The sequence below is a fragment of the Canis lupus genome, chromosome 22 (genome assembly GCF_048164855.1).
Source record: "Canis lupus baileyi chromosome 22, mCanLup2.hap1, whole genome shotgun sequence".
In the NCBI taxonomy this organism is placed as follows: domain Eukaryota; kingdom Metazoa; phylum Chordata; class Mammalia; order Carnivora; family Canidae; genus Canis; species Canis lupus.
Window position 1 is genome coordinate 50,901,113 of NC_132859.1, and position 18,318 is coordinate 50,919,430.

At 40.2% G+C, this 18,318-nt stretch overlaps 1 protein-coding gene across 7 annotated transcripts in view; it reads left to right on the forward strand.

The window, feature by feature from the left end:
• NINL (ninein like) overlaps positions 1 to 18,318 on the forward strand; it is a 138,094-nt gene that overhangs the window by 5,071 nt on the left and 114,705 nt on the right. The window contains exon 1 of one of the 7 annotated variants that reach the window (XM_072793589.1): positions 13,730 to 13,803. The exons of the other annotated variants lie outside the window; for them this stretch is intronic. The gene's annotated coding sequence lies outside the window, so the exon portion shown is untranslated. Of the gene's footprint in view, positions 1 to 13,729; positions 13,804 to 18,318 lie in introns of those variants that run through there. 7 annotated transcript variants of the gene reach the window in all.

Genomic DNA, 18,318 nt, shown 5'->3' on the forward strand with positions numbered 1-18,318 from the left:
GGTGTGTTACTCCTCATTCTTAGAGAGTCACAGAAGCCAACCTCCCTCTTCCTCCAGTGGTAAGACAGCTACCATCAACATGACAATGTGTGAAAAGGAGCAGCCTGGGCCCCTAAATATTGGTTCAGCCCAGTCAGTTCAGTGCTTGACTCCCCAGCACTGAAACTCTGCTCAGCCGACAGTTTGCTTGACATTCTCTCTCCTTCCTCCCCCTCCCCCATGTACATGCTCTCTCTTTCTCTAACTAAATAAATAAGTAAAATCTTTTTAAAAAAGATTTATTCATTTGAGAGAGAGAGAATGAGCAGTGGGGAGGGGCCGAGGGAGAGGGAGAAGCATGCTCCCCACTGAGCAGTTAGCCCCACATGGAGCTCAATCCCAGGACCCTGAGATCATGACCTGAGCCGAAGGCATATACTTAACTGAGCCACCTAGGCACCTCTAAATAAATAAAATCTTTTAAAAAAATTCTCATAATTCACATTCTTATAAAAGCTAATTGCCCTGTTGTGCATGCCATCCTAACTAACGATCAAAGTGAATATCACCTGTAAAGAGACTTCACTGTGCCTCCTAGATGAGGGGACTGAGAAGGGCTACCTCACCCACCTCACCCTGGGGGCATTGCTGCCATAACCTGACTCTCTGTGTGGAGACATTAGACAAACTCCATTTGTGTGATGTTCTACAGAGTAACTAACTGGCCTCTGTACTCTGCAAAACTTTCAAGGTCAGGAAACACGAAGAGTGAGGAACTAAAGGGACCTGACACTTGTATACACTACTTGACCCTGGAATGGGGCCAGGAAGGGGGCAGGAAAGCTATAAAAGACATTATTGGGACAATGGACAGAATTTGAATGTGAATGATAGAATAGACAATAGTATTATGATATCAGGTTCACATTGCCTGAGTTTGATCTTTCCATTCTACTGTCACTGTGTCCTTGAGTTTGGTAAGCACATGCTGATATTTAGAGATGGTGGGCACAAAGTATGAAACAATCAAAGAAGGAAGGAGGTAGAAAATGGTATCTATTATATCCTTTATATATATATATATATTATCTATTATATTATTTATGCCTATTGCATGATAAATGGGGCAAAGTGAGAACAACTGGTGGAGCTCCCTGGGTAAAGGGTATTAGGGAATTCTTTGTACCGTTCTTGCAACTTTTCTATAAACTAGAAATTATATCAGAATAAAAAGTCACAAAAATGTTTATTATGTATTCACTGCAATCTAAATACCTTTTTTTTCTTGTTATAATGTCTCTGAATGTGGGATGCATCTTGCAATCCTTGCTGCCTTAGTATTGTGTCAGATTTTGATAGCAGGGTTTTGTTTTTAAGTTATTGGTTTTAGAATCATTGATACCCTGGGTTTGATGAAGTGTGGTATTTTCTCTGACTTTGTTGTCTGAAGAGGTTAGGAGAAAAAGAGGACAATCCTTCCAGTAGTTTTGTGTGTACAGCTTTTTTGTTCCGTTGTGCTTCATAGTAGGCCAGACGTCCAGCTGCCTTTGCTCATTCCCCATCGGTCCTTACAGATGTTTCAAACTCAACACATTCCAGCTGGACTCCTGTCTTCGCTTCCAGCGCTCAGAACTGCTCCTCCTTTGTGTTTCCTGACTCAGGGAGCAGAAACCTGATTTTTAGCCAGTGATGGCCTAGGAATGACCCCATGGCTTCCGGTGCGTAGGGAACTGTCCCCTTTGTGTGAGGAGATGGGTCAGTGGGAGGCCCTCACCCAGTCTCACCTCATGGCACGTACTAGTTCTAGTGCGGCCAGTTTCTTGAAGCGTCTTTGTACTCTAAATGTCCGTGCCTCATTTTCCCTATTTGTTGAGTAAGAACGGCCTTCCCAAATCTGTTAAGATAATGGACCAGGCAACTTAAGGTAGAATAAAACTCAAATTCTGTGACTTGAAATGGGAGAGCTTTTTAAACACTTAACTAGAATCATTCAAGGAGCTGAGTCCTGTTAAGCAGACGCCCTGTGGGGACAGGTGTGTGGCCAGGCTCTTGTTTCTTGACTCCCAGCGCTTGCTCCTAGATTTCTGTCCAGTTCTGGGGTGAGTCAGGAGCAGGTTGAGTTGGGCATTGGATGCTCACCAGGGGCTGCCAGGTGCCAGCGGCCTGGTGTTCCTGAGCTCCTCTGCACCGGGGCCACCAGTCACTACAGTGTTGGAGTTTTCTGTAGCAGAGCATCAAGTCTCATCAGCTCCTGAGCCCCACATGTGTCAGGTGTGCAAAGGGTTCCGTCCCAAGTGTTATTTTGCATCAGCCCGGGTTTACAGCATTTTATTTTAGTTTATTTTGTTTGGCATGGACTTCAAGCAGCTGCAATAGCAAAACACAGTGATTTCCCCAGGGCCTGTTTCTTGGGCTGTCTTGTTTTATCTGCATTGAAGACGAGTAGTTCTTGGCAATTCTTATTTTTTCTTTCTTTCTTTCTTTCTTTCTTTCTTTCTTTCTTTCTTTCTTTCTTTCTTTCTTTCTTTCTTCTTTCTTTCTTTCCTCATTCATTCATTCATTCATTCATTCATTCATTCATTTATTAATTAGTTCTTGGCAATTCTGAATCTGCTTTTATGGCCATGGAGTAGTTGCTGTTGACACTGACCTTCACAGCAGGCTCATTCTTTAGAAATAGAAATACAAAATCTTCAGTCCACTGCTGGATTCTGTGGACTTTTAAATATGTGTAAAGAACAGAGAAGACCAACATGTGCCTTTTGCTCTTGATTATGTGGCTGGAATTTTAGATGTGAAAAGTGGGACAATAATGCTGGTGGGTGGGCGGGGGGGATTGTTAACGGTTTTCTAAGTAAATCTTATTGGTTGTATTATTTTATTTTATTTTATTTTATTCTCTTATATTCTTTATAGCCAATATGCAACAAAAATTACACCCTGGTTCTGGTGAAGAGAAGATATCTCACTGTTTCATAGCAGATAACTAGAAATGGATTGGGACAGGGAATGTTTGGTTGAAGTATTGCTTTGTAATTTGGGGGACTATGCAAGTTAATGTTCTTTCCTTATGATTAGATTTACTAATATAAAATTCTTATGTAACATTAGGTTTGGTTTAGAACTGGAAGAGACATTTCCCCATATATTCTGGATTTCAGAGTCCTGCACTTAGGCATGGAAAAACTTTTTTTAATATTCAAAACTTTGTATATTTGGATATTATTAGTAGACATGAGGCAGAATGTAAAGGTTGGTAGTTCTGACTGTGGAATTAGACCTCAATATGTGTTCGTTTACTAGCTCTGTGACTTAGGGCAAATACTTAACCTTTCTGTGCTTCAGTATCCTCGCCTTCAGTATGGGATAACAGTGGTGCCTCCCTCACAAGGCTAATAAATTCCTAGGTGTTTAGGAATGTGCCCATCATATGATGAGCTCAAGAAATACTAGTTTTGTATTATCCAAAGACTATTTGGCAAAAGCAAGCAACTTACTGAGGGGTCAGAGGTAGAGACCTCCTTCCTGTGCAGAACTTACACAGCTGGGAGTAGAGGGTTAAGAAAATCTCATAGTGCCCTTCTTATTTTTCTCCTTCAACCTTTAAAGGTCACTTGACTGAAATAAAAATAAATAACAACAATCATCCCACAAAAAGAAATGTCATAAGGGCAAAATATGCAAATACTCCAAAAAATAATAAATTCGGTACTTAAAGGAAAAAAAAAAAACCTTATTAATCAAGACCCTATTACCCTCCAAGTTGTGTGCTCATTTCCTGTGGTGTGTATTTTGTGGACTTAAAATGGGAGCATGTGCTGGCCTTCTGTTTTGTTCAGGGTTTTTCCGCCTCTTCCTTCCCCTCCCCCCGTCTGACACATTCTTTGATTGGGATGTCACCACTGCAGTAATTTTGGGTCTTTTTTTAAACTGACAGGTGTTGGGCAGCCCCGGTGGCGCAGCGGTTTGGTGCGGCCTGCAGCCTGGGGTGTGATCCTGGAGACCCAGGATCGAGTCCCACATCGGGCTCCCTGCATGGAGCCTGCTTCTCCCTGTGTCTCTGCCCCTCTCTCTCTGTGTCTATGAATAAATAAATAAAATCTTAAAAAAAAAATAAACTGACAGGTGTTTGTGTGTTGGAGTTTACAGGCTTGTCTGTTTCTATAAACCATGGTGTGCTGAGGTGTTTCCCTTTTGTTAGGTTTTTGATTTTGTTCTGAGCAATTAGATACTTTCAGGTAAGCATTCTATGAAGAATTGCAGTCTTCCTGTATTGTTTCTCTGTTGGTATAAAATGTACACATCTTCCTTTTTTCCTGCAGCCCTGCTCTGCCTACCACTACCCACTCATATTGCTGGTGGGTAAGTGTGCATTTGGGTCTCCAGTCATATCTTCCCCACTGGCTCCTCTGTGCAGGGGCTGTGGCAAGGCCTGCCCTCCATCCTGGCATGCCAGATGTATGGAATCACGTCACCCATGCCCTGGTGTGAAAACCTCTTAAGTTGTTTTAATTTGGGTTTCTTTACTGACCAGGAAGATTATGCCTATTAAATGTTTGCTTATTTTTTTTGTAATGAAAAGCAAGATTCTGCAGTTAGGTAGTCAGTCTCCTTTCCTGGATTTCTTGACAGTATTGTTCTTCCCAGAGTGAGAATGCTGAAGCAAGCAGCGGGCTTCCTCCTTTTACTCACCTCCTGGTCCGTATTTGCTAATAATGTGTCAGCTATGAGGTTGCACAGTAGCATGCAGGTAACATCCACTTGCTCAGCTTCTCAAACATTATAGAAAATACAAAAAGTGTGCATATGAATTCTCTTCTGGAATTTCTAGCATTTGATAGAGAATCAAATGGTCCACCTGGCTAATGATAAAACTCTGGGTGGTTCTGTGACCAGTAATATTTCTCAAATGATAAGGGTTGTGGGAGCTCACATTCCCGGATGCGTTTTGTACAACAGCATTCAGGAAAGAGTCCGCCCGTTCTGCATGCCTCCGTGCTTGCCCTAGTGCCAACACTCGCCTTTTACTTCAGAGAGAAATCTAGGTTACTAGTCATCAGTACCTGTTTGTCTCTCTCGAGATCTATCTGCACTCACATCTCCCCTCTCCCTCGCAGTGGCCTCCCGGGAGGAGGTGACCCACCTACCTCCATTTGTCCAAGATATGGGCTGCTGCTGTGGGATGGGAGGGAGATTGCAGCTTCCCAGACCAGCATTCCACACCATTGCTGCTCAGATTGGAGTGAGATTGAGACCCTTTGGGAAGTTAATGATCTCAGACTCTCAGAGTTTGTGAACTGAAATTATTTTGTTCAATAAAACCTAGGTATAAATGCCTTAGCATTTATAAACCTGCAGCAGGATAATTAACTGAAATAGAATACATGTTTTATTCTGTTTTTCTTTTTCTTTCTTTTTTTTTTCTTTTCATTCCAAGACAGCAGCTGACATCTACTTGGTGTTCTCTTGCATTCAGAGACCTTTATGTTGGAGAGCTAAAGGCACAGGTTTTTGGAAAAGGATGTCCCTCTCCTTAAAAAATATTAGATGTGCTAAAATTGACTCATAAGTGTGTATGTCTAGTGTGTACAGTTCTGGAAGTTGAAACAGGTATAAATTTGTAATCATCACGACAATGAGAACAGAACAGTTTCATCCCCCAAAACACACACTTGCTGCCCCTTTGTGGTCCTTAATCCTGCCCACCTGTTTGCTGACCCTTTCCCAGAATGTCACATTAATGGAATCTTACAACATGTATCCTGTCCAAACTGGCTTCTTTCTCTCAGTCTTTGTGTTCCTTTTATTAATCAGTAGCATTCAGGGTGAGGATGGATGTCAATCCATTCACCAGTTGGAGGATGTTAGGATAGTGTCCAGTTTTTACAGTTGTGTATACAGACGCTACAAACATGTGTCATACAGATTTTGCGTGAACATGTTTTTGCTTTTTCTAGGGTAAATACTGAGGTATGGGGTTGCTGAGTCATACAGTAAGGCTGTTTAATTTGGAACTGCTTTCTTTCCAGAGTGACTTTACCATTTTGCATTTCTAGCAGCAATGTATGACAGTTTCATTTGTTCACCTTGCCAGTTGCTGATACTGGAATTTCTTAAAAATTTTAATGTTAGGGGGATCCCTAGATGGCTCGGCGGTTTAGTGCCTGCCTTCGGCCCAGGGTGTGATCCTGGAGTTCCGGGATCGAGTCCCGCATCGAGTTCCCTGCATGGAGCCTGCTTCTCCCTCTGCCTCTCTCTCTCTCTCTGTCTCTCATGAATAAATAAATAAAATCTTAAAAAAAATTTTTTTAATGTTAGCTATTTTAACAGACGTGTAGTGGTATCTCATTACAGTTTTTTTTTTCTTATTTATTTTAAAGAGAAAGAGAGAGAGAGAGAGAGAGGGAAATACAGACTTTCTGCTGAGCAGAGAGACCAACATGGAGCTGCATCTTGGAAGCCTGGGTTCATGACCTGAGGCCAAAGGCAGACACTTAACTGAATGAGCCACCCAGGCCTCGCTCATTACTGTTTTAATTTGGATTTTCCTAATGGTGAATGATGTTGAACATCTTCTCCTGTGCTTATTTCCATCCATGTGTTTTCTTTGGAAGTGTGTCAGTTCTAATGTTTTCCAAGCTTTTTTTTTTTTTTTTTAATTGGGTTGTTTCTAACTGTTCAGTTTTGATAGTTCTTATATATTCTCTATGCAAACTCATTGTGGGATATGTGGTTTGCATTTGTGGTTGGCGACTTGTCTTTTCATTCTCTGAGCAGAACCTTACAGCAAAAAGTTTTAATTTTGCTGCAATCCAATTTATTGATGTGTCTTGTATAGATTTTACTTTTTGTGTCTTATTTTAAAAAGTTCAGGCCATTAAGATTTCCCTCTGTGTTTTTTCTTTTTTTTTTAAACTTATTAACTTATTTATTTATTTGTTTGAGACAGAGAGGGGGGGGGGGCAGAGACACAGGAGGAGGGAGAAGCAGCCTCCATGCCGGGAACCTGATGTGGGACTTGATCCCGGGACTCCAGGATCACGCCCTGGGCCAAAGGCAGGCGCTAAACCGCTGAGCCACCCAGGGATCCCCTGTGTTTTTTTCTAATAGTGCTGTACTTTTACATTTTTGTGTTTAGTGTGATGATAAATTTTGAGTTAAGGGGCGCCTGGATGGCTCAGTCAGTTGAGCATCTGCCTTCTGCTCAGGTCATGATCCTGGGATTGATGAGCCCGGTCCAGTTCCCTGTGCAGTGGGGAGTCGCTTCTCCCTTTCCCTCTTCCCCTCCCTACCACTTGCTTGTGCTTTGTGTGCATGCACTTTCTTTCTCTTTCTCAAATAAACAAACTTTAAAAGAAATTAAAATTTTTGAATTAAGTTTTGTACTAGGTATGAGGTTTACATTGAAGGGCTGTTTTTTCTTTGCATGTAGATATTTGATTGTTCCAATACCATTAATTGAAGAGGCTATTCTTTATTGAATTTTTTTGCAATTTTGTCAGATCAAAGGGCTGTATTTATGAGTCTGTTAATGGATCCTCTGTAATCTGGTTCATTTATGTATGTGTGTATGTGTTTATCCCTTTACTAGTACCACTCTCTCGATACTAGAGCTTTAAAGTAACTTTTTTTCTTTTTTTAATTTAAAGTCAATTAGCCAACATCATTAGTTTCAGATGTAGAGTTCATTTATTCATCAGTTGCATATAATAGCCAGTTCTTATCACATCATGTGCCCTCCTTAATGCCTGTCACCTGATTACCCCATTCCCTTACCTTCCCTCCAGCAACCCACCCTTTATTTCCTACAGTTAACAGCCTCCTATGGTTTATCTCTCTCTGATTTCTTCCTGTTCCGTTTTCACTCCCTTCCTTTATGATCCTCTGCACTGTTTCTTATATTCCACATGAGTGAAACCATATGATAATTGTGTTTCTCTGACTGACTTATTTCACTCAGCATAATACCTTCCGGTTCCATCCAGGTCAATGTAAATGTTAAAATTTCATCCTTTTTTTTTTTTTTTAATAAGTTTTTTTTTTTTTAATTTATTTATTCAGAGAGAGAGAGAAACTGACAGGCAGAGACACAGTCAGAGGGAGAAGCGGGCTCCATGCAGGGAGCCCGACGCGGGACTTGATCCTGGGTCTCCAGGATCACACCCCAGGCTGCAGGCAGCGCTAAACCGCTACGCCACCGGGCGTGCCCAATTTCATCCTTTTTGATGGCCGAGTAATATTCCTCTGTGTGTGTGTGTGTGTGTGTGTGCACGTGCGCGCCACATCTTCTTTATCCATTCATCTGTTTGTGGACCTCTGGGATCTTTCCACAGTTTGGCTATTGTGGACATTGCTGCTATGAACATGGGGGTTGCAGGTGTCCTGTCAGTTCTTTTTTTTTTTTTTTTTTTGTCCTGTCATTTCACTACATCTGTATCTTTGGGGTAAATACCTAGTAGTGCAATTGCTGGGTCATAGGGTAGCTTTATTTTTAACTCCTTGAGGAACATCCACACAGTTTTCCAGAGTGGCTGTACCAGTTGACATTCCCACCAACAGTGCAAGAGGGTTCCCCTTTCTCCACATCATCTCCAACATTTGTTGTTTCTTGTCCTGTTAATTTTCCCCATTCTCACTGGTGTGAGGTGGTATCTCATTGTGGTTTTGATTTGTATTTCCCTGATGGCAAGTGATGCGGAGCATTTCTTCATGTGCTTCTTGGCGATTTGTATATCTTTTCTGGAGAAATGTCTGTTTGTGTCTTCTGCCCATTTCTTGACTGTATTATTTGCTGTTGGGTTTGATAAATTCTTCATAGATCTTGGATACTAGCCTTAACGTAACTCTTAAAATAGGTAAGGTGGATTCTCCAGTTCCATTCTTTTTTTGTTGAAATCCTTTGCTGTTCTAGTTCTTTGCCTTTCCGTGTGCATTTTAAAACCTACTTGTCGGGTAGCCTGGGTGACTCAGTGGTTTATCGCTGCCTTCAGCCCAGGGTGGGATCCTGGAGTCCTGGGATCGAGTCCCACATCGGGCTCCCTGCATGGAGCCTGCTTCTCCCTCTGCGTGTGTCTCTGCCTCTCTCTCTCTGTGTTTGTGTGTGTCTGTCATGAATAAATAAATAAAATTTAAAAAAAACCTACTTGTCTATCAATTCTGCTGGGGTTTCTGTTGAAATTAGGTTAAATCTGTAGCTCAGTTTAAGGAGAATTGATAATTATATTGTGTTTTCCAATTCATAAAAAATGGTATAAAATCTTAAAGAAAAACAAAATAAAACAGTGGATGTGTCTGTTTCTCCTTGCAGTTTTTTTTTTTTTTTAAGATTTTATTTATTTATTCATGAGAGACACAGAGAGAGGCAGAGACACACAGACAGAGGGAGAAGCAGGCTCCATGCAGGGAGCTTGATGCAGGGACTCCAGGATCACGCCATGGGCTGCAAGCGGCGCTAAACCGCTACGCCACCGGGGCTGCCCTGAAAAGAATTTTAATGGTAGCTCTGGAGTTTGCAATATACGATTACAACTACAGGCAGCCTTTGAACAATGTTGAAGGGTAGGGGCCTGCCCTGCAGCAGTTGAAACTGTGTGTTAACTTTTGAGTCCCCAAAAACTTAACTAATGGCCTGGTATTGATTGGACACCTTACCCATAATAAGAGTTGACTAGGGGATCTCCGGGCGGCTCAGCGGTTTGGCGCCTGCCTTCCGCCCAGGGTGTGATCCTGGAGTCCTGGGATCGAGTCCCCCATCAGGCTCCCTACATGGAGCCTGCTTCTCCCTCTGCCTGTGTCTCTGCCTCTCTCTCTCTCTGTGTGACTATCATAAATAAATTAAAAAAAAAAAAAAAAAGAAATCTTGCCATTTGAAACAATGTGGATGGAACTGTAGGATATTATGCAAAGCAAAATAAGATCAGAGGAAGATAATTATCATATGATCTTATGTAGAATTTAAGAGCCAAAACAAAGGATATTGGAGGAAGAGAGGAAAAAATAAAACAAGATGAAATCAGAGAGGGAGACAAACCATAAGAGACTCTTTATCATAGGAAACAACCTGAAGTTTGCTGGTGGGGGTGTCTGGGGGACCAGGGTAACTGGGTGATGTAATGAGGACTGGGTGTTATATAAGACTGATGAATTACTGACTTCTGCCTCTGAAACCAATAATACATTATATGTTAATTGAATTTAAATAAAAAATTTTAAAAATAAAATTAAAAAATACAAAAATAAAGCAAAAATTCTTTTTTTTTTTTTTAAGCAAAAATTCTTTTAAGAAAAAATCATAAGGGAGAGAATACACATTTACAGTACTATATTTATTTTTAAAAATCTGTATATAAGTGGACCCATGCAGTTCAAATGTAATTGTCCAAGGGTTAGTTGTAATCTGTGTCCACTTTCAGATAACTGTAGCACTTTACAGATAGTGAAAAGCACCTCAGGACAGAATATTACCAATTCCTTCCCCCCCATTCCTTATAATATTGCTGTCATTTGTTTCATTTATCCATAAGCTGTAATCACCCAGTAGGTTGTTGCTACGTTGAGTTTGAACAGTTATCTATGAAATCAGTTAATAAGAAAAAAGGAGTTTTTATTTACCTTCATTTATTCTTGATTGGTTTTGGAGAAGTTGGATGTAATTCTTTACTTTGCTTCTCTATAGGGTTAAAGAACAAATATCCAGTTGAGTGTATTAGAAGATATAATTGGCTCTATTAAGAAATTTATGAATTGAGGCAGCATCCTATCTAGCAAGTAGAGAGGAGCTCAGAGGAGTTGTACAAAATAGATTTTTTATAGGAAAGAGGATGGGGCAAGAAAGTTACTAGCAAAAAAGAAAGAGAGGATTGTTTCAGGCAAGGTCACCTTCCCTTAGAGGAAATGCAGGGGGAAGGTGGATTACCTCATCTTCCTTTGGGGGGTGGCAAAGGCCCATGGGACAGATTGCCTTGGGTGCTGATCAGAAAGTTATGACCAGATAAGACTTCTTTTCTGGAGCAGGTTGAAAGTGCAATTAAGTTAGGTATTGAAACCTGGTTTGGTGACTTGGCCCAACTGCCACCATTTTGAGTCTGTGGTTTCTTTTCAACAATAGGTAAGGTATTTTTTCCCCTCTGGATTTTTTTCATGATTTGTCTTTGGTTTCCTGTATTTTGAATATATGTATAGGTGTAGGTTTTTCTGGGTATTTATTTTGGTTGGGGTCCTCTGAGCCTCCTGGATATGTGGTTTGGGATCTGCCATGAATTTTGGAAAATTCTCACAAATTAGTACTTCAAATGTTCCCTCTCCTTTCTGTGTTCCTTCTCTTTCTCATATTCCAATTATGCACGTATTTCAGTGTACTGGTGAGTGTGTCAAAAGCATTCCTCATTTCTTTTATAGTATTTTGATTCCTGGGATTTCCTGTTGATTCTTTATTAGAGTTTTCATCTCTCTGTTTATATTCCCTGTTTTTATAGGTTGTCCATTCTTACGTTAGAGCTCCTAGCATATTAATAATAGTTATTGTAAATTCCTGATCATTGTGAAATCTTTTCCATATCTGAATTGAGTTCATTTTTACCTTGTCTCCTTGGACTGTATTTTTTTTTTCTGTTGTGCCCAAGATCGCGAATCCGAGAAACCACCAAGGAGCCGACACCAATGCAAGTGCACGAGGGTTTATTAGCAAGCTCGAGCTTGGGTCCAAGTATACCCGACACAGCGGAGCAGGGACTTGGACCCCGAAGTGGGTTACAGCTGGGTTTTTTATAGGCTGGTCTAGGGGATTTTCAGAAGGGATGGAAGAATTTCTCAAGTTCTGTTTACATTTTGATATGGGGCTTTCAAGGGCATTGAGCTCTGTTCTCATTCTAAGATGGGGCTTTCTACCAGGGCGTGGGCTCTGCTGTCTTTTTGATATGGGATTCTCTGCTGAGGGCAATTCTGAGCTCTGTTGTCTTTCTGATATGGGATTACCTGCCCAGGACATTGAGGACATTCTGCAGTTTTTCCCATAAAGTTCAGCTCTTATTCACAGGGGCCTAAGATGGCTGTACTTGTGCTAATGCTAAACTTTAGGTGGGATGGCCTTAATTTTTCTCAGCCTCCACATTTCTTGCTATTAGCACACCTTGTAATTAAAAAAAAAAAAAAGGATTTATTTGTTAGAGAGAGTAAGGGGAAGAATAGAGGATGAGGGAAAAACTTCAGTAGACTTCATGCCAAGTGTGGGGAGTCTGACTCGAGGCTTGATCTCAAGATCCAAAGATCATGACCTGAGCCAAAACCAGGAGTTGGATGCTTAACCGATAGAGCCACCCAGGAGCCCCACACTATGTACTTTTTGTTAAAAGTGGGACTTGACACCTGGGGGAATAGGATTGAAGTAAAAAGACCTTTAGTGTGAGGTTTTGTGTATCTGGGTCGGACTTAGGCTGTGTTTAGTGTTTGATGTTTGCTGTAGTTGTAGATGTCAGAGGCTTCAGATTCTCTTCAGGTGTGCTTTTTTTTTTTTTTTTTTTAAATCTGTCTACCATTTTTTAGTTTCCCCAGAAATTCCATCTGAAATGGAGTCCGCATCTTAAGTTTCTCAGTTGTAATCCATTGCTGTGATACTGGAGCCCTGTTGATGTGATGAGCTGTTGGGCACGGAAAGCATTCTGCAGTCCTGTGAGTCAAGTCTCAGTGTTTTGTTGGCCTTGGAGTGTGCCTTTGGAAAGACTTTCTTGGAGTGTGCCTTGGAGTGTACCTTTGGAAAGACTTTCTCAGCCTTTGGGTTTTTTTTGTTTTGTTTCTCCTCCCTATCATGAGACAGGTTAGTGGCGGCCCCAGTTGTCATCCTTCCCCTGGGTGAGATAAGGCTTTGATAAAGTAGTTTTCCTTGTGGGAGGGCCTTTGGTATGGGAGAGTTTTCAAGACAGTGACTTTTCTCTGGGTGCATTTCAAAATGGTTAGTTTTAATCTCACTTCTGTCCAAAGCCTGAGGGATTTTCTTTCCCTACAGTCTACACCATGAGAAGCAGGTGGGGCCTGCTGGAGGAACAACTGATGAAAGTGTGTTTTCCCCCCTTTCTTCAGGACTCTGCCCAGGAGTTCCAAACTCCACTTTCCACAGTCTGCCTCCAGCACTTGTCGTTACTGTTTATACGTTTAACCAGTCAAGGGCTCTGGAGGGTTCTGTTCCAGCAAAGCTGTGGTTCTCTGTATGCCCAGATCTGTCTCTGGTTTTTAGGGTAGTAGTTTTCCCTGTGACCTCATTCTGATGGACTCAAAACAGCCTGCTTATTTTCATTTTGTTCAGCCTTTTTTCTTGTGGAGTGGACTGGTGCTCTTCATATGTTGGAACTGATATAAGAAGTTAGTTTTGTCAGTTTTTCCTTCGAGCTTTGTTGGCCTGTTTTTAGGTATTTGGTAGTCTCCTTTTATCTGTGGGGGATACTTTCCAAGACCCCCAGTGGATGCCTGAAGCTGTGGATCAGACCGAACCCTGTATGTACTGTTTTTTTCCTTTATGTATGTGTATACCTATGATAAAGTTTAACTTAAAATGAGGTACAATAAGAGATTGATTAAGAACGTTAATAACCAAATAGAGCAATTATAAAAACATACTGTCTTATGTGAATATTATCTCTTTTTCTCAAAATGTCTTACTGAGCTGTACTTGCCCTTGTGACGAGAAGAGATAAAATAGGCATTTTGATGTAGTGTTAGCTTACTGTTGACCTTCTTACCACAGGTCAGCAAGATCATCTACTTTCAGACCTCGGCTGATACCCTGGAAAAGTGAAACTGTGGATAAGGGAGAACTACTGTATTTACATTTAGGTTTGTTATGTCTTCTTGGTGAATGGACATTTTGAAATCATTAGTGAATGTTCCTCTTTATTACTGGTAATTTTCCTTACTCCAAAGACTGCTTCTCCTGATATTAATTTACTCCACATTAAAAAAAATAGCATCCTTCTACTTATATTGGAAGTGGATTTCTTATAGAGAACATGTTTTTGGGTCTTCTTAAAAAAATTTCAATCCAATAGTTCCTGTTTATCAGTGTGTTTAGACCATTTACATTTAATGTAACTATTAATATGTTTGGATTATTTCAATCATTTTATTATTTGTATTCTCTCTGTCCTGTGTTGTGTGTATATGTACTGAAGTACAGTTGACATATAATTGATCCCTATGTTTTTATTTTTCTCCCTTTCCTGGATTGCTTGAATGTTTTTTAGTACTTTATTTTAATCTGTTGAGATTTTTAATTATGTATCTCTGTATAGTTGTTTTAGTAGTAGTTCTAGGGAATTACAGTATTCATATTTAACTTTTCTGTCCACTTAGAAATAAGATGCAAGGCACCTGCGTGGCTCAGCCAGTTGAGCATCTGACTCTTGGTTTTGGCTCAGGTCATGATCCGGTGTCATGAGATCGAGCCCTGAGTTGGGCTCCATGTGCTGATGAGCCTGTGAAGTCTGCTTGAGATTCTTTTCCCTTCCCTCTCTCATCCTCTCCCTCCTCGTCTGTTCCCCCCCTCCCACTCTCTCTCTCTAATAAATAAAATCTTAAAAAAAAAAAAAAGAATGATGTGGGGTGCCTGGATAGCTTAGTTGGTTATATGTCCAACTCTTGATTTTTGACTCAGGTCATGATATTGAGCCCTGCATCAGGCTCTGCACTGAGCATGGAACCTGCTTAAGATTCTCTCTCTTCTTCTTCCTTTGCTCCTCTGAGAAGGAAAGAAAGAAGGAGGGAGGGAGGAAAGGAAGAAGGAAGGAAGGAAATAAAGAAAGAAAGGGAGGGAGAGAAAGGAAAGGAAGGAAAAGGAGGGAAGGGAGAAAGGAAAGGAAAGGAAAAGAGGAAAGGAAGAAAGAAAGAAAGAAAATGATGCCACTTCAGGTAGAACATAGAAACCATACTACCACACAGGTTCCTTTACTTATATGTTACATCTTTATAACATTGAAGATTGCTGCAGTGTTATGTTTTTGCTTTGTGCTATCATAACCTGTTGTAAAGAACTCAAGAGAAGAAAAAGTCTTTTACTCTCAAATAGCTATTTGACATTTCTATTGCTCCTCCTTAATTCCTAAAATTCCATTTTCCCTCTGGTATCATTTCCCTTCCATCAGAAGAGTTTTCTTTAGTCATTTATTTTAGAACAGGTCTGTTGGTGACAAATCTTCTTAGTTTATCTTTACTTGACAATCTGTTTCTTTCATTTTCATATCTGAGAGAAATTTTGCCATCGTCATTCATAGACAGCTGCTTCCTTCTCCATCTGTTAGGGAGACTAGACAGTGAATATTTTGGTAATGGGCATTAAACATCATGAGAGAGATCCCTGAAAACTAGGAAAGGAATAGGGTACTGTAGGCTCCTAGAGAAGAGGTTTTCAGCCTGTTTGTTGAAGATTCTGGGGAATTACAGGCTCTCAGAGGGTGAGGTTAACAGCTGATGGAACACGATGCCAGCCCCCAGGCCTTGGCTCAGCAAAAATTCCTGTGCCCATTTTGGCACAGATATATGAAGGCCACCTGACTTCCAGGGTCATGAGCTGCCTACTGACTTAAGACAAGTTGATCCTTTACAAATTTTAGGTTCCTTTTGCTAGAGGACATCTGCCACATAGGAAGTCAAAAATACATGAGAGTTAGTTATTCCCCCCTCATAACCTTGCTTCTGCCCATTTTAAGTTGGACTTTTTGGTTTTTTTGAGGGGTGTTGATTTGTATTAGTTTTTTATATGTTTTGGATAGTAACCCTTTATTGGATATGTCATTTGCAAATATCTTCTCCCATTAATAGGTTGCCTTTTAGTTTTGTTGATTATTTCCTTTGCTGTGCAGAAGCTTTTTATTTTGATGTAGTCTCAATAGTTTATTTTGTTTTTATTTCCCTTGCCCTAAGATACATATCTAGAGAAACGTTGCTGCAGCTAATGTCAGAGAAATTACTGCCTGTGCTCTTTTCTAGGATTTTTGTGGTTTCAGGTCTCACATTTAGGTCTTTAATCCATTTTAAGTATAATTTTGTGTATTATGAAAAAAAGTGGCCCACTTTCATTGTTGTATATAGCTGTCCAGTTTTCCCAATGCCATTTGTTGAAGAGACTGTCTTTTTCCAGTTGGATATCCTTTCTTGTTTTGTGGAAGATTAATTGACCATATAATTGTGGGTTTATTTCTGGGTTTCCTATTCTGCTCTATTGGTCTGTGTGTCATTTTTGTGCCAATACCATACTGTTTTGATTACCACAACTTTGTAATATAGAAGTCTGGAATTACGATACCTCCACTTTTTTCTTTTTCGAGATTGATTTGGTTATTCGGGGTCTTTTGTGATTCCATACAAATTTTAGGGTTGGTATTTTCTTGTGAAAAATGCTGTTGGTATTTTGATAGAGACTGCACTAAATATGTGGATTGCTTTGGGTAGTGTAGACATTTTAACAATATTCTTCTAATCATGAGAGTGGAATGCCTTTTCATCTCTTTGTGTTGATTTCAATTTCTTTTATCAATGTTTAATAGTTTTCAGAGTATAGGTCTTTCACTTCTTTGGTGAGGTTTATTCCTAGATATTTTATTATTTTTGGTGTAATAGTAAATGGGATTATTTTCTTAATATCTCTTTCTGCTGCTTTATTATTAGTATATAAGAATGCTACACATTTCTGAAGATTGATTTTGTATCCTGTGACTTTCCTGAATTCATTAATCAGTTCTTAGTAGTTTTTTGGTGGAGTCTTTCAGGTTTTCTATATACAGTATCATATCATCTGCCAATACTGAAAGTTTTACTTTTTCCTTACTGATTTGGATGCTACTTTTATTTCTTTTTCTTGTCTGATTGCTGCAGCTAGGACTTCCAGTGCTGTGTTGGATAAAAGTGGAGAGTGGACATCTCTGTCTTGTTCCTGACCTTAAGTTCTCGGTTATCCTCCATTGAGGATGATGCTAGTTGTGGATTTTTCATATATGGCCTTTATCATGTTAGAGTATGTTCCCTTTAGGCCTACTTTGTTGAGAGTTTTTATCATGAATGGATGTTATGTTTTGTCAGATGCTTTTTCAGCATCTATTGAAATGATCATATGGTTTTTATCCTTTCTCATTGATGTGGTATGTCTCATTGATTGATTTGTAAATATTGAGCTATCCTTGCATTTCTGGAATAAATCCCAGTTGATCATGGTGAATGATTCTTTTGATATATTGTTGGATTTGGTTTGCTAGTATTTTGTTGAGGAATTTTGCATCTGTGTTCATCAGAGAAACTGTTGTACAGTTCTCTATTTTGGTTGTGTCTTTACCTGGTTTTGGTATCAGGGTACTGCTGACCTCATAGAAGTTTTCCTTCTATTTTTTGGAATAGCTTAATAAGAATGGGTATTAACTTTTCTTTAAATGTTTGGTAGAATTGCCTTTGAAGCCATTTAGTCCTGGACTTTTGTTTGATGAGAGTATTAGAAAGGACCTCCACGGATGTCCTAACTTTTGCACAACCTGAAGTAAGGATCTGGGAATCCCAGTAATAGAGATTGGCTTTCTTTCCATTTTAGTGGGGTAGACCCAGAACCAAGTTTAACTTAAAAAAAGACATTTTTCACATAAGTAAATTTGTGGAATAGATTTCGTATCTTTTACACAATTGTGCAATCAAAATATAGTTACTATTTAAGTATAATAAAACTATTAGAATCAAATTAATATTAATTTTCTTTTTTTTTTTAATTTTTATTTATTTATGATAGTCACACAGAGAGAGAGAGAGAGGCAGAGACATAGGCAGAGGGAGAAGCAGGCTCCATGCACCGGGAGCCCCACGTGGGATTCGATCCCGGGTCTCCAGGATCGCGCCCTGGGCCAAAGGCAGGCGCCAAACCGCGGCGCCACCCGGGGATCCCTATTAATTTTCTATAATAAATAATGTCATCTGCCAGAACAAAATCTCCACAGTACACATGACTATATCCTGACTGCTATGGTATTGGTGCTCTTGGTTTGACATGTCTCTGCCATGGTTTGCTGCTACTGTCCCTGACTGCCTTCACCCCCACCCCTGCCCTCCTGTGGGCCTCCACCCCCATCCCCTCAAGCCCTGCTGGTCCGCAGGCCTCCACCACCAGGCACCAGGTGGTTGCTTATGTCTTCTGACTCACACAGTGGGCTATGATGTTACTTGGTGTTCAAACTGCATAATATGAATTAAGTTTGCCTCTGGTCTTTCCGTATTAGCCAGGAAACTAGAATAGAACTGCTTGGCACTAACTCATTCATAACTCAAATGCTAGTGCTAGCACTGAATTTTTGAGGCAGAACTCAGTTGAAAGGTGATTAC